This window comes from Taudactylus pleione, unplaced genomic scaffold (genome assembly GCF_031769625.1).
Source record: "Taudactylus pleione unplaced genomic scaffold, aTauple2 ptg000431l, whole genome shotgun sequence".
In the NCBI taxonomy this organism is placed as follows: domain Eukaryota; kingdom Metazoa; phylum Chordata; class Amphibia; order Anura; family Myobatrachidae; genus Taudactylus; species Taudactylus pleione.
Genome location: NW_028284833.1, coordinates 108,747 through 125,376, shown reverse-complemented (window position 1 = coordinate 125,376; position 16,630 = coordinate 108,747).

Genomic DNA, 16,630 nt, shown 5'->3' with positions numbered 1-16,630 from the left:
TCTCCTTTGACTTAAAGCAGGACGGAAGGAGCCGCGGGACCGGAAGTGCCTAGGGACCCTTCATTTGACCAGCTGTTTCTCTGCTGCCTGAATGTCAAAATGGCCCAAAATTGTTGTGAAGGTAGCTCTGAACAAGTGCTTTCCACGCATGCTGGTCCAGTAATTTTAGACCCCATAGATCAATAACCGCAACTTTCAAAGCTAATGAAAATCTCCATTGACTTAAAACAGGACCGGAAGAGCCAAGGGACCCTTCTTTTGACCGGCTGTTTCACTGCCGCCTGAATGTCGAAAAGGCCCAACATAAGTGTAAAGTGAGCTCTGAACAAGGGCTTTCCAGTCATACTTGTCCCATAATTTTAGACCCCATGGATCGATAACCACAAGCTTTTATAGCAAATTTAAATCTCCTTTGACTTAAAGCAGGACCGGTGGAACCGCTGGACTAGAAGAGCCTAGGGACCCTTCATTTCAACAGCTGTTTCTCTGCCGCCTGAAGGTCAAAATGGCAAAAATCGTTGTGAAGGTAGCTCTGAACAAGTGCTTTCCATGCATACTGGTCCCATAATTTTACACCCCATGGATCAATAACCGCAAGCTTTTAAAGCTAATGAAAATCTCCATTGACTTAAAGCAGGACCGGAAGATCTGCGGGACCCTTCTTTTGACTGGCTGTTTCTCTGCCAACTTAAGGTCAAAATGGCCCAAAATCGGTGGGAAGGTAACTCTGAACAAGTGTTTTCCACCCAATCTGGTCCCTAATTTTAGACCCCATGGATCAATAACCGCAAGCTTTAAAAGCAAATTAAATTACCATTGACTTAAAATAGGACCGGTAGAGCCTAGAGACCCTTCTTTTGCCTTGCTGTTTCTGTGCCGCCTGAAGGTCGAAATGGCCCAACATCGGTGTAAAGTTAGCTCTGAACAAGGGGTTTCCAGTCATACTAGTCCCATTATTTTAGACCCCATGGATCCATAACAACAAGATTTTAAAGCAAATGGAAATCTCCTTTGACTTAAAGCAGGACCGAAGGAGCCGCGGGACCGGAAGAGCCTAATGACCCTTCATTTGACAAGCTGTTTCTCTGCTGCCTGAATGTCAAAATGGAACAAAATTGTTGTGAAGGTAGCTCTGAACAAGTGCTTTCCACGCATACTGGTCCAGTAATTTTAGACCCCCTGGATCAATAACCGCAAGCTTTCAAAGCTAATGAAAATCTCCATTGACTTAAAACAGGACCGGAAGAGCCTAGGGACCCTTCTTTTGACCGGCTGTTTCACTGCCACCTGAATGTCGAAAAGGCCCAACATAAGTGTAAAGTGAGCTCTGAACAAGGGCTTTCCAGTCATATTTGTCCCATAATTTTAGACCCCATGGATCGATAACCACTAGCTTTTAAAGCAAATGTAAATCCCCTTTGACTTAAAGCAGGACCGGAGGAGCCGCGGGACTAGAAGAGCCTAGGGACCCTTTATTTGAACAGCTGTTTTTCTGCAGCCTGAAGGTCAAAATGGCCCAAAATCGTTGTGAAGGTAGCTCTGAACAAGTGCTTTCCATGCATACTGGTCCCATAATTTTAGACCCCATGGTTCAATAACCGCAAGCTTTTAAAGCTAATGAAAATCTCCATTGACTTAAAGCAGGACCGGAAGATCTGCGGGACCCTTCTTTTGACTGGCTGTTTCTCTGCCAACTTAAGGTCAAAATGGCCCAAAATCGGTGTGAAGGTTGCTCTGAACAAGTACTTTCCACCCATTCTAGTCCCATAATTTTAGACCCCATGGATCAATAACTGCAAGCTTTAAAAGCAAATGAAATTACCATTGACTTAAAGCAGGAACGGAAGAGCCTAGAGACCCTTCTATTGCCTTGCTGTTTCTCTGCCGCCTGAAGGTCAAAATGGCCGAAAATCGGTTTAAAGTTAGCTCTGAACAAGGGGTTTCCAGTCGTACTAATCCCGTTATTTTAGACCCCATGGATCAATAACAACAAGATTTTAAAGCAAATGGAAATCTCCTTTGCCTTAAAGCAGGACCGAAGGTGCCAAGGAACAGGAAGAGCCTAGGGACCCTTCATTGGAACAGATGTTTCTCTGCTGCCTGAATGTCAAAAGGGCCCAAAATTGTTGTGAAGGTAGCGCTGAGCAAGTGCTTTCCACACATACTGGTCCAGTAATTTTAGACCCCATGGATCGATAACTGCAAGCTTTAAAAGCGAATGAAAATCTCCATTGACTTAAAGAGGGACTGGAAGAGCCTAGGGACCTTTATTTTGACCAGCTGATTCTCCGCTGCCTGAAGGTCAAAATGTCCCAAAATTGGTGTGAAGCTAGCTCTGAACAAGTGCTTTCCAAGCATACTGGTCCAGTAATTTTAGACCCCATAGATCAATAACCGCAACTTTCAAAGCTAATGAAAATCTCCATTGACTTAAAACAGGACCGGAAGAGCCAAGGGACCCTACTTTTGACCGGCTGTTTCACTGCCGCCTGAATGTCGAAAAGGCCCAACATAAGTGTAAAGTGAGCTCTGAACAAGGGCTTTCCAGTCATACTTGTCCCATAATTTTAGACCCCATGGATCGATAACCACAAGCTTTTATAGCAAATTTAAATCTCCTTTGACTTAAAGCAGGACCGGTGGAGCCGCTGGACTAGAAAAGCCTAGGGACCCTTCATTTCAACAGCTGTTTCTCTGCCGCCTGAAGGTCAAAATGGCAAAAATCGTTGTGAAGGTAGCTCTGAACAAGTGCTTTCCATGCATACTGGTCCCATAATTTTACACCCCATGGATCAATAACTGCAAGCTTTTAAAGCTAATGAAAATCTCCATTGACTTAAAGCAGGACCGGAAGATCTGCGGGACCCTTCTTTTGACTGGCTGTTTCTCTGCCAACTTAAGGTCAAAATGGCCCAAAATCGGTGGGAAGGTAACTCTGAACAAGTGTTTTCCACCCATTCTGGTCCTGTAATTTTAGAACCCATGGATCAATAACCGCAAGCTTTAAAAGCAAATTAAATTACCATTGACTTAAAATAGGACCGGTAGAGCCTAGAGACCCTTCTTTTGCCTTGCTGTTTCTGTGCTGCCTGAAGGTCGAAATGGCCCAACATCGGTGTAAAGTTAGCTCTGAACAAGGGGTTTCCAGTCATACTAGTCCCATTATTTTAGACCCCATGGATCCATAACAACAAGATTTTAAAGCAAATGGAAATCTCCTTTGACTTAAAGCAGGACCGAAGGAGCCGCGGGACCGGAAGAGCCTAGGGACCCTTCATTTGACCAGCTGTTTCTCTGCTGCCTGAATGTCAAAATGGAACAAAATTGTTGTGAAGGTAGCTCTGAACAAGTGCTTTCCACGCATACTGGTCCAGTAATTTTAGACCCCATGGATCAATAACCGCAAGCTTTCAAAGCTAATGAAAATCTCCATTGACTTAAAACAGGACCGGAAGAGCCTAGGGACCCTTCTTTTGACCGGCTGTTTCACTGCCACCTGAATGTCGAAAAGGCCCAACATAAGTGTAAAGGGAGCTCTGAACAAGGGCTTTCCAGTCATATTTGTCCCATAATTTTAGACCCCATGGATCGATAACCACTAGCTTTTAAAGCAAATTTAAATCTCCTTTGACTTAAAGCAGGACCGGAGGAGCCGCGGGACTAGAAGAGCCTAGGGACCCTTCATTTGAACAGCTGTTTCTCTGCAGCCTGAAGGTCAAAATGGCCCAAAATCGTTGTGAAGGTAGCTCTGAACAAGTGCTTTCCATGCATACTGGTCCCATAATTTTAGATCCCATGGATCAATAACCGCAAGCTTTTAAAGCTAATGAAAATCTCCATTGACTTAAAACAGGACCGGAAGAGCCTAGGGACCCTTCTTTTGACCGGCTGTTTCACTGCCACCTGAATGTCGAAAAGGCCCAACATAAGTGTAAAGTGAGCTCTGAACAAGGGCTTTCCAGTCATATTTGTCCCATAATTTTAGACCCCATGGATCGATAACCACTAGCTTTTAAAGCAAATGTAAATCCCCTTTGACTTAAAGCAGGACCGGAGGAGCCGCGGGACTAGAAGAGCCTAGGGACCCTTTATTTGAACAGCTGTTTTTCTGCAGCCTGAAGGTCAAAATGGCCCAAAATCGTTGTGAAGGTAGCTCTGAACAAGTGCTTTCCATGCATACTGGTCCCATAATTTTAGACCCCATGGTTCAATAACCGCAAGCTTTTAAAGCTAATGAAAATCTCCATTGACTTAAAGCAGGACCGGAAGATCTGCGGGACCCTTCTTTTGACTGGCTGTTTCTCTGCCAACTTAAGGTCAAAATGGCCCAAAATCGGTGTGAAGGTTGCTCTGAACAAGTACTTTCCACCCATTCTAGTCCCATAATTTTAGACCCCATGGATCAATAACTGCAAGCTTTAAAAGCAAATGAAATTACCATTGACTTAAAGCAGGAACGGAAGAGCCTAGAGACCCTTCTATTGCCTTGCTGTTTCTCTGCCGCCTGAAGGTCAAAATGGCCGAAAATCGGTTTAAAGTTAGCTCTGAACAAGGGGTTTCCAGTCGTACTAATCCCGTTATTTTAGACCCCATGGATCAATAACAACAAGATTTTAAAGCAAATGGAAATCTCCTTTGCCTTAAAGCAGGACCGAAGGTGCCAAGGAACAGGAAGAGCCTAGGGACCCTTCATTGGAACAGATGTTTCTCTGCTGCCTGAATGTCAAAAGGGCCCAAAATTGTTGTGAAGGTAGCGCTGAGCAAGTGCTTTCCACACATACTGGTCCAGTAATTTTAGACCCCATGGATCGATAACTGCAAGCTTTAAAAGCGAATGAAAATCTCCATTGACTTAAAGAGGGACTGGAAGAGCCTAGGGACCTTTATTTTGACCAGCTGATTCTCCGCTGCCTGAAGGTCAAAATGTCCCAAAATTGGTGTGAAGCTAGCTCTGAACAAGTGCTTTCCAAGCATACTGGTCCAGTAATTTTAGACCCCATAGATCAATAACCGCAACTTTCAAAGCTAATGAAAATCTCCATTGACTTAAAACAGGACCGGAAGAGCCAAGGGACCCTACTTTTGACCGGCTGTTTCACTGCCGCCTGAATGTCGAAAAGGCCCAACATAAGTGTAAAGTGAGCTCTGAACAAGGGCTTTCCAGTCATACTTGTCCCATAATTTTAGACCCCATGGATCGATAACCACAAGCTTTTATAGCAAATTTAAATCTCCTTTGACTTAAAGCAGGACCGGTGGAGCCGCTGGACTAGAAAAGCCTAGGGACCCTTCATTTCAACAGCTGTTTCTCTGCCGCCTGAAGGTCAAAATGGCAAAAATCGTTGTGAAGGTAGCTCTGAACAAGTGCTTTCCATGCATACTGGTCCCATAATTTTACACCCCATGGATCAATAACTGCAAGCTTTTAAAGCTAATGAAAATCTCCATTGACTTAAAGCAGGACCGGAAGATCTGCGGGACCCTTCTTTTGACTGGCTGTTTCTCTGCCAACTTAAGGTCAAAATGGCCCAAAATCGGTGGGAAGGTAACTCTGAACAAGTGTTTTCCACCCATTCTGGTCCTGTAATTTTAGAACCCATGGATCAATAACCGCAAGCTTTAAAAGCAAATTAAATTACCATTGACTTAAAATAGGACCGGTAGAGCCTAGAGACCCTTCTTTTGCCTTGCTGTTTCTGTGCTGCCTGAAGGTCGAAATGGCCCAACATCGGTGTAAAGTTAGCTCTGAACAAGGGGTTTCCAGTCATACTAGTCCCATTATTTTAGACCCCATGGATCCATAACAACAAGATTTTAAAGCAAATGGAAATCTCCTTTGACTTAAAGCAGGACCGAAGGAGCCGCGGGACCGGAAGAGCCTAGGGACCCTTCATTTGACCAGCTGTTTCTCTGCTGCCTGAATGTCAAAATGGAACAAAATTGTTGTGAAGGTAGCTCTGAACAAGTGCTTTCCACGCATACTGGTCCAGTAATTTTAGACCCCATGGATCAATAACCGCAAGCTTTCAAAGCTAATGAAAATCTCCATTGACTTAAAACAGGACCGGAAAAGCCTAGGGACCCTTCTTTTGACCGGCTGTTTCACTGCCACCTGAATGTCGAAAAGGCCCAACATAAGTGTAAAGGGAGCTCTGAACAAGGGCTTTCCAGTCATATTTGTCCCATAATTTTAGACCCCATGGATCGATAACCACTAGCTTTTAAAGCAAATTTAAATCTCCTTTGACTTAAAGCAGGACCGGAGGAGCCGCGGGACTAGAAGAGCCTAGGGACCCTTCATTTGAACAGCTGTTTCTCTGCAGCCTGAAGGTCAAAATGGCCCAAAATCGTTGTGAAGGTAGCTCTGAACAAGTGCTTTCCATGCATACTGGTCCCATAATTTTAGATCCCATGGATCAATAACCGCAAGCTTTTAAAGCTAATGAAAATCTCCATTGACTTAAAACAGGACCGGAAGAGCCTAGGGACCCTTCTTTTGACCGGCTGTTTCACTGCCACCTGAATGTCGAAAAGGCCCAACATAAGTGTAAAGTGAGCTCTGAACAAGGGCTTTCCAGTCATATTTGTCCCATAATTTTAGACCCCATGGATCGATAACCACTAGCTTTTAAAGCAAATGTAAATCCCCTTTGACTTAAAGCAGGACCGGAGGAGCCGCGGGACTAGAAGAGCCTAGGGACCCTTTATTTGAACAGCTGTTTTTCTGCAGCCTGAAGGTCAAAATGGCCCAAAATCGTTGTGAAGGTAGCTCTGAACAAGTGCTTTCCATGCATACTGGTCCCATAATTTTAGACCCCATGGTTCAATAACCGCAAGCTTTTAAAGCTAATGAAAATCTCCATTGACTTAAAGCAGGACCGGAAGATCTGCGGGACCCTTCTTTTGACTGGCTGTTTCTCTGCCAACTTAAGGTCAAAATGGCCCAAAATCGGTGTGAAGGTTGCTCTGAACAAGTACTTTCCACCCATTCTAGTCCCATAATTTTAGACCCCATGGATCAATAACTGCAAGCTTTAAAAGCAAATGAAATTACCATTGACTTAAAGCAGGAACGGAAGAGCCTAGAGACCCTTCTATTGCCTTGCTGTTTCTCTGCCGCCTGAAGGTCGAAATGGCCGAAAATCGGTTTAAAGTTAGCTCTGAACAAGGGGTTTCCAGTCGTACTAATCCCGTTATTTTAGACCCCATGGATCAATAACAACAAGATTTTAAAGCAAATGGAAATCTCCTTTGCCTTAAAGCAGGACCGAAGGTGCCAAGGAACAGGAAGAGCCTAGGGACCCTTCATTGGAACAGATGTTTCTCTGCTGCCTGAATGTCAAAAGGGCCCAAAATTGTTGTGAAGGTAGCGCTGAGCAAGTGCTTTCCACACATACTGGTCCAGTAATTTTAGACCCCATGGATCGATAACTGCAAGCTTTAAAAGCGAATGAAAATCTCCATTGACTTAAAGAGGGACTGGAAGAGCCTAGGGACCTTTATTTTGACCAGCTGATTCTCCGCTGCCTGAAGGTCAAAATGTCCCAAAATTGGTGTGAAGCTAGCTCTGAACAAGTGCTTTCCAAGCATACTGGTCCAGTAATTTTAGACCCCATAGATCAATAACCGCAACTTTCAAAGCTAATGAAAATCTCCATTGACTTAAAACAGGACCGGAAGAGCCAAGGGACCCTTCTTTTGACCGGCTGTTTCACTGCCGCCTGAATGTCGAAAAGGCCCAACATAAGTGTAAAGTGAGCTCTGAACAAGGGCTTTCCAGTCATACTTGTCCCATAATTTTAGACCCCATGGATCGATAACCACAAGCTTTTATAGCAAATTTAAATCTCCTTTGACTTAAAGCAGGACCGGTGGAGCCGCTGGACTAGAAAAGCCTAGGGACCCTTCATTTCAACAGCTGTTTCTCTGCCGCCTGAAGGTCAAAATGGCAAAAATCGTTGTGAAGGTAGCTCTGAACAAGTGCTTTCCATGCATACTGGTCCCATAATTTTACACCCCATGGATCAATAACTGCAAGCTTTTAAAGCTAATGAAAATCTCCATTGACTTAAAGCAGGACCGGAAGATCTGCGGGACCCTTCTTTTGACTGGCTGTTTCTCTGCCAACTTAAGGTCAAAATGGCCCAAAATCGGTGGGAAGGTAACTCTGAACAAGTGTTTTCCACCCATTCTGGTCCTGTAATTTTAGAACCCATGGATCAATAACCGCAAGCTTTAAAAGCAAATTAAATTACCATTGACTTAAAATAGGACCGGTAGAGCCTAGAGACCCTTCTTTTGCCTTGCTGTTTCTGTGCCGCCTGAATGTCGAAATGGCCCAACATCGGTGTAAAGTTAGCTCTGAACAAGGGGTTTCCAGTCATACTAGTCCCATTATTTTAGACCCCATGGATCCATAACAACAAGATTTTAAAGCAAATGATAAATCTCCTTTGACTTAAAGCAGGACCGAAGGAGCCGCGGGACCGGAAGAGCCTAGGGACCCTTCATTTGACCAGCTGTTTCTCTGCTGCCTGAATGTCAAAATGGAACAAAATTGTTGTGAAGGTAGCTCTGAACAAGTGCTTTCCACGCATACTGGTCCAGTAATTTTAGACCCCATGGATCAATAACTGCAAGCTTTCAAAGCTAATGAAAATCTCCATTGACTTAAAACAGGACCGGAAGAGCCTAGGGACCCTTCTTTTGACCGGCTGTTTCACTGCCACCTGAATGTCGAAAAGGCCCAACATAAGTGTAAAGTGAGCTCTGAACAAGGGCTTTCCAGTCATATTTGTCCCATAATTTTAGACCCCATGGATCGATAACCACTAGCTTTTAAAGCAAATGTAAATCTCCTTTGACTTAAAGCAGGACCGGAGGAGCCGCGGGACTAGAAGAGCCTAGGGACCCTTCATTTGAACAGCTGTTTCTCTGCAGCCTGAAGGTCAAAATGGCCCAAAATCGTTGTGAAGGTAGCTCTGAACAAGTGCTTTCCATGCATACTGGTCCCATAATTTTAGATCCCATGGATCAATAACCACAAGCTTTTAAAGCTAATGAAAATCTCCATTGACTTAAAGCAGGACCGGAAGATCTGCGGGACCCTTCTTTTGACTGGCTGTTTCTCTGCCAACTTAAGGTCAAAATGGCCCAAAATCGGTGTGAAGGTTGCTCTGAATAAGTGCTTTCCACCCATTCTGGTCCCATAATTTTAGACCCCATGGATCAATAACCGCAAGCTTTAAAAGCAAATGAAATTACCATTGACTTAAAATAGGACCGGTAGAGCCTAGAGACCCTTCTTTTGCCTTGCTATTTCTGTGCCACCTGAAGGTCGAAATGGCCCAACATCGGTCTAAAGTTAGCTCTGAACAAGGGGTTTCCAGTCATACTAGTCCCGTTATTTTAGACCCCATGGATCCATAACAACAAGATTTTTAAGCAAATGGAAATCTCCTTTGACTTAAAGCAGGACGGAAGGAGCCGCGGGACCGGAAGTGCCTAGGGACCCTTCATTTGACCAGCTGTTTCTCTGCTGCCTGAATGTCAAAATGGCCCAAAATTGTTGTGAAGGTAGCTCTGAACAAGTGCTTTCCACGCATGCTGGTCCAGTAATTTTAGACCCCATAGATCAATAACCGCAACTTTCAAAGCTAATGAAAATCTCCATTGACTTAAAACAGGACCGGAAGAGCCAAGGGACCCTTCTTTTGACCGGCTGTTTCACTGCCGCCTGAATGTCGAAAAGGCCCAACATAAGTGTAAAGTGAGCTCTGAACAAGGGCTTTCCAGTCATACTTGTCCCATAATTTTAGACCCCATGGATCGATAACCACAAGCTTTTATAGCAAATTTAAATCTCCTTTGACTTAAAGCAGGACCGGTGGAACCGCTGGACTAGAAGAGCCTAGGGACCCTTCATTTCAACAGCTGTTTCTCTGCCGCCTGAAGGTCAAAATGGCAAAAATCGTTGTGAAGGTAGCTCTGAACAAGTGCTTTCCATGCATACTGGTCCCATAATTTTACACCCCATGGATCAATAACCGCAAGCTTTTAAAGCTAATGAAAATCTCCATTGACTTAAAGCAGGACCGGAAGATCTGCGGGACCCTTCTTTTGACTGGCTGTTTCTCTGCCAACTTAAGGTCAAAATGGCCCAAAATCGGTGGGAAGGTAACTCTGAACAAGTGTTTTCCACCCAATCTGGTCCCTAATTTTAGACCCCATGGATCAATAACCGCAAGCTTTAAAAGCAAATTAAATTACCATTGACTTAAAATAGGACCGGTAGAGCCTAGAGACCCTTCTTTTGCCTTGCTGTTTCTGTGCCGCCTGAAGGTCGAAATGGCCCAACATCGGTGTAAAGTTAGCTCTGAACAAGGGGTTTCCAGTCATACTAGTCCCATTATTTTAGACCCCATGGATCCATAACAACAAGATTTTAAAGCAAATGGAAATCTCCTTTGACTTAAAGCAGGACCGAAGGAGCCGCGGGACCGGAAGAGCCTAATGACCCTTCATTTGACCAGCTGTTTCTCTGCTGCCTGAATGTCAAAATGGAACAAAATTGTTGTGAAGGTAGCTCTGAACAAGTGCTTTCCACGCATACTGGTCCAGTAATTTTAGACCCCCTGGATCAATAACCGCAAGCTTTCAAAGCTAATGAAAATCTCCATTGACTTAAAACAGGACCGGAAGAGCCTAGGGACCCTTCTTTTGACCGGCTGTTTCACTGCCACCTGAATGTCGAAAAGGCCCAACATAAGTGTAAAGTGAGCTCTGAACAAGGGCTTTCCAGTCATATTTGTCCCATAATTTTAGACCCCATGGATCGATAACCACTAGCTTTTAAAGCAAATGTAAATCCCCTTTGACTTAAAGCAGGACCGGAGGAGCCGCGGGACTAGAAGAGCCTAGGGACCCTTTATTTGAACAGCTGTTTTTCTGCAGCCTGAAGGTCAAAATGGCCCAAAATCGTTGTGAAGGTAGCTCTGAACAAGTGCTTTCCATGCATACTGGTCCCATAATTTTAGACCCCATGGTTCAATAACCGCAAGCTTTTAAAGCTAATGAAAATCTCCATTGACTTAAAGCAGGACCGGAAGATCTGCGGGACCCTTCTTTTGACTGGCTGTTTCTCTGCCAACTTAAGGTCAAAATGGCCCAAAATCGGTGTGAAGGTTGCTCTGAACAAGTACTTTCCACCCATTCTAGTCCCATAATTTTAGACCCCATGGATCAATAACTGCAAGCTTTAAAAGCAAATGAAATTACCATTGACTTAAAGCAGGAACGGAAGAGCCTAGAGACCCTTCTATTGCCTTGCTGTTTCTCTGCCGCCTGAAGGTCAAAATGGCCGAAAATCGGTTTAAAGTTAGCTCTGAACAAGGGGTTTCCAGTCGTACTAATCCCGTTATTTTAGACCCCATGGATCAATAACAACAAGATTTTAAAGCAAATGGAAATCTCCTTTGCCTTAAAGCAGGACCGAAGGTGCCAAGGAACAGGAAGAGCCTAGGGACCCTTCATTGGAACAGATGTTTCTCTGCTGCCTGAATGTCAAAAGGGCCCAAAATTGTTGTGAAGGTAGCGCTGAGCAAGTGCTTTCCACACATACTGGTCCAGTAATTTTAGACCCCATGGATCGATAACTGCAAGCTTTAAAAGCGAATGAAAATCTCCATTGACTTAAAGAGGGACTGGAAGAGCCTAGGGACCTTTATTTTGACCAGCTGATTCTCCGCTGCCTGAAGGTCAAAATGTCCCAAAATTGGTGTGAAGCTAGCTCTGAACAAGTGCTTTCCAAGCATACTGGTCCAGTAATTTTAGACCCCATAGATCAATAACCGCAACTTTCAAAGCTAATGAAAATCTCCATTGACTTAAAACAGGACCGGAAGAGCCAAGGGACCCTACTTTTGACCGGCTGTTTCACTGCCGCCTGAATGTCGAAAAGGCCCAACATAAGTGTAAAGTGAGCTCTGAACAAGGGCTTTCCAGTCATACTTGTCCCATAATTTTAGACCCCATGGATCGATAACCACAAGCTTTTATAGCAAATTTAAATCTCCTTTGACTTAAAGCAGGACCGGTGGAGCCGCTGGACTAGAAAAGCCTAGGGACCCTTCATTTCAACAGCTGTTTCTCTGCCGCCTGAAGGTCAAAATGGCAAAAATCGTTGTGAAGGTAGCTCTGAACAAGTGCTTTCCATGCATACTGGTCCCATAATTTTACACCCCATGGATCAATAACTGCAAGCTTTTAAAGCTAATGAAAATCTCCATTGACTTAAAGCAGGACCGGAAGATCTGCGGGACCCTTCTTTTGACTGGCTGTTTCTCTGCCAACTTAAGGTCAAAATGGCCCAAAATCGGTGGGAAGGTAACTCTGAACAAGTGTTTTCCACCCATTCTGGTCCTGTAATTTTAGAACCCATGGATCAATAACCGCAAGCTTTAAAAGCAAATTAAATTACCATTGACTTAAAATAGGACCGGTAGAGCCTAGAGACCCTTCTTTTGCCTTGCTGTTTCTGTGCTGCCTGAAGGTCGAAATGGCCCAACATCGGTGTAAAGTTAGCTCTGAACAAGGGGTTTCCAGTCATACTAGTCCCATTATTTTAGACCCCATGGATCCATAACAACAAGATTTTAAAGCAAATGGAAATCTCCTTTGACTTAAAGCAGGACCGAAGGAGCCGCGGGACCGGAAGAGCCTAGGGACCCTTCATTTGACCAGCTGTTTCTCTGCTGCCTGAATGTCAAAATGGAACAAAATTGTTGTGAAGGTAGCTCTGAACAAGTGCTTTCCACGCATACTGGTCCAGTAATTTTAGACCCCATGGATCAATAACCGCAAGCTTTCAAAGCTAATGAAAATCTCCATTGACTTAAAACAGGACCGGAAGAGCCTAGGGACCCTTCTTTTGACCAGCTGTTTCACTGCCACCTGAATGTCGAAAAGGCCCAACATAAGTGTAAAGGGAGCTCTGAACAAGGGCTTTCCAGTCATATTTGTCCCATAATTTTAGACCCCATGGATCGATAACCACTAGCTTTTAAAGCAAATTTAAATCTCCTTTGACTTAAAGCAGGACCGGAGGAGCCGCGGGACTAGAAGAGCCTAGGGACCCTTCATTTGAACAGCTGTTTCTCTGCAGCCTGAAGGTCAAAATGGCCCAAAATCGTTGTGAAGGTAGCTCTGAACAAGTGCTTTCCATGCATACTGGTCCCATAATTTTAGATCCCATGGATCAATAACCGCAAGCTTTTAAAGCTAATGAAAATCTCCATTGACTTAAAACAGGACCGGAAGAGCCTAGGGACCCTTCTTTTGACCGGCTGTTTCACTGCCACCTGAATGTCGAAAAGGCCCAACATAAGTGTAAAGTGAGCTCTGAACAAGGGCTTTCCAGTCATATTTGTCCCATAATTTTAGACCCCATGGATCGATAACCACTAGCTTTTAAAGCAAATGTAAATCCCCTTTGACTTAAAGCAGGACCGGAGGAGCCGCGGGACTAGAAGAGCCTAGGGACCCTTTATTTGAACAGCTGTTTTTCTGCAGCCTGAAGGTCAAAATGGCCCAAAATCGTTGTGAAGGTAGCTCTGAACAAGTGCTTTCCATGCATACTGGTCCCATAATTTTAGACCCCATGGTTCAATAACCGCAAGCTTTTAAAGCTAATGAAAATCTCCATTGACTTAAAGCAGGACCGGAAGATCTGCGGGACCCTTCTTTTGACTGGCTGTTTCTCTGCCAACTTAAGGTCAAAATGGCCCAAAATCGGTGTGAAGGTTGCTCTGAACAAGTACTTTCCACCCATTCTAGTCCCATAATTTTAGACCCCATGGATCAATAACTGCAAGCTTTAAAAGCAAATGAAATTACCATTGACTTAAAGCAGGAACGGAAGAGCCTAGAGACCCTTCTATTGCCTTGCTGTTTCTCTGCCGCCTGAAGGTCGAAATGGCCGAAAATCGGTTTAAAGTTAGCTCTGAACAAGGGGTTTCCAGTCGTACTAATCCCGTTATTTTAGACCCCATGGATCAATAACAACAAGATTTTAAAGCAAATGGAAATCTCCTTTGCCTTAAAGCAGGACCGAAGGTGCCAAGGAACAGGAAGAGCCTAGGGACCCTTCATTGGAACAGATGTTTCTCTGCTGCCTGAATGTCAAAAGGGCCCAAAATTGTTGTGAAGGTAGCGCTGAGCAAGTGCTTTCCACACATACTGGTCCAGTAATTTTAGACCCCATGGATCGATAACTGCAAGCTTTAAAAGCGAATGAAAATCTCCATTGACTTAAAGAGGGACTGGAAGAGCCTAGGGACCTTTATTTTGACCAGCTGATTCTCCGCTGCCTGAAGGTCAAAATGTCCCAAAATTGGTGTGAAGCTAGCTCTGAACAAGTGCTTTCCAAGCATACTGGTCCAGTAATTTTAGACCCCATAGATCAATAACCGCAACTTTCAAAGCTAATGAAAATCTCCATTGACTTAAAACAGGACCGGAAGAGCCTAGGGACCCTTCTTTTGACCGGCTGTTTCACTGCCGCCTGAATGTCGAAAAGGCCCAACATAAGTGTAAAGTGAGCTCTGAACAAGGGCTTTCCAGTCATACTTGTCCCATAATTTTAGACCCCATGGATCGATAACCACAAGCTTTTATAGCAAATTTAAATCTCCTTTGACTTAAAGCAGGACCGGTGGAGCCGCTGGACTAGAAAAGCCTAGGGACCCTTCATTTCAACAGCTGTTTCTCTGCCGCCTGAAGGTCAAAATGGCAAAAATCGTTGTGAAGGTAGCTCTGAACAAGTGCTTTCCATGCATACTGGTCCCATAATTTTACACCCCATGGATCAATAACTGCAAGCTTTTAAAGCTAATGAAAATCTCCATTGACTTAAAGCAGGACCGGAAGATCTGCGGGACCCTTCTTTTGACTGGCTGTTTCTCTGCCAACTTAAGGTCAAAATGGCCCAAAATCGGTGGGAAGGTAACTCTGAACAAGTGTTTTCCACCCATTCTGGTCCTGTAATTTTAGAACCCATGGATCAATAACCGCAAGCTTTAAAAGCAAATTAAATTACCATTGACTTAAAATAGGACCGGTAGAGCCTAGAGACCCTTCTTTTGCCTTGCTGTTTCTGTGCTGCCTGAAGGTCGAAATGGCCCAACATCGGTGTAAAGTTAGCTCTGAACAAGGGGTTTCCAGTCATACTAGTCCCATTATTTTAGACCCCATGGATCCATAACAACAAGATTTTAAAGCAAATGGAAATCTCCTTTGACTTAAAGCAGGACCGAAGGAGCCGCGGGACCGGAAGAGCCTAGGGACCCTTCATTTGACCAGCTGTTTCTCTGCTGCCTGAATGTCAAAATAGAACAAAATTGTTGTGAAGGTAGCTCTGAACAAGTGCTTTCCACGCATACTGGTCCAGTAATTTTAGACCCCATGGATCAATAACCGCAAGCTTTCAAAGCTAATGAAAATCTCCATTGACTTAAAACAGGACCGGAAGAGCCTAGGGACCCTTCTTTTGACCGGCTGTTTCACTGCCACCTGAATGTCGAAAAGGCCCAACATAAGTGTAAAGGGAGCTCTGAACAAGGGCTTTCCAGTCATATTTGTCCCATAATTTTAGACCCCATGGATCGATAACCACTAGCTTTTAAAGAAAATTTAAATCTCCTTTGACTTAAAGCAGGACCGGAGGAGCCGCGGGACTAGAAGAGCCTAGGGACCCTTCATTTGAACAGCTGTTTCTCTGCAGCCTGAAGGTCAAAATGGCCCAAAATCGTTGTGAAGGTAGCTCTGAACAAGTGCTTTCCATGCATACTGGTCCCATAATTTTAGATCCCATGGATCAATAACCGCAAGCTTTTAAAGCTAATGAAAATCTCCATTGACTTAAAGCAGGACCGGAAGATCTGCGGGACCCTTCTTTTGACTGGCTGTTTCTCTGCCAACTTAAGGTCAAAATGGCCCAAAATCGGTGTGAAGGTTGCTCTGAATAAGTGCTTTCCACCCATTCTGGTCCCATAATTTTAGACCCCATGGATCAATAACCGCAAGCTTTAAAAGCAAATGAAATTACCATTGACTTAAAATAGGACCGGTAGAGCCTAGAGACCCTTCTTTTGCCTTGCTATTTCTGTGCCGCCTGAAGGTCGAAATGGCCCAACATCGGTCTAAAGTTAGCTCTGAACAAGGGGTTTCCAGTCATACTAGTCCCGTTATTTTAGACCCCATGGATCCATAACAACAAGATTTTTAAGCAAATGGAAATCTCCTTTGACTTAAAGCAGGACGGAAGGAGCCGCGGGACCGGAAGTGCCTAGGGACCCTTCATTTGACCAGCTGTTTCTCTGCTGCCTGAATGTCAAAATGGCCCAAAATTGTTGTGAAGGTAGCTCTGAACAAGTGCTTTCCACGCATGCTGGTCCAGTAATTTTAGACCCCATAGATCAATAACCGCAACTTTCAAAGCTAATGAAAATCTCCATTGACTTAAAACAGGACCGGAAGAGCCAAGGGACCCTTCTTTTGACCGGCTGTTTCACTGCCGCCTGAATGTCGAAAAGGCCCAACATAAGTGTAAAGTGAGCTCTGAACAAGGGCTTTC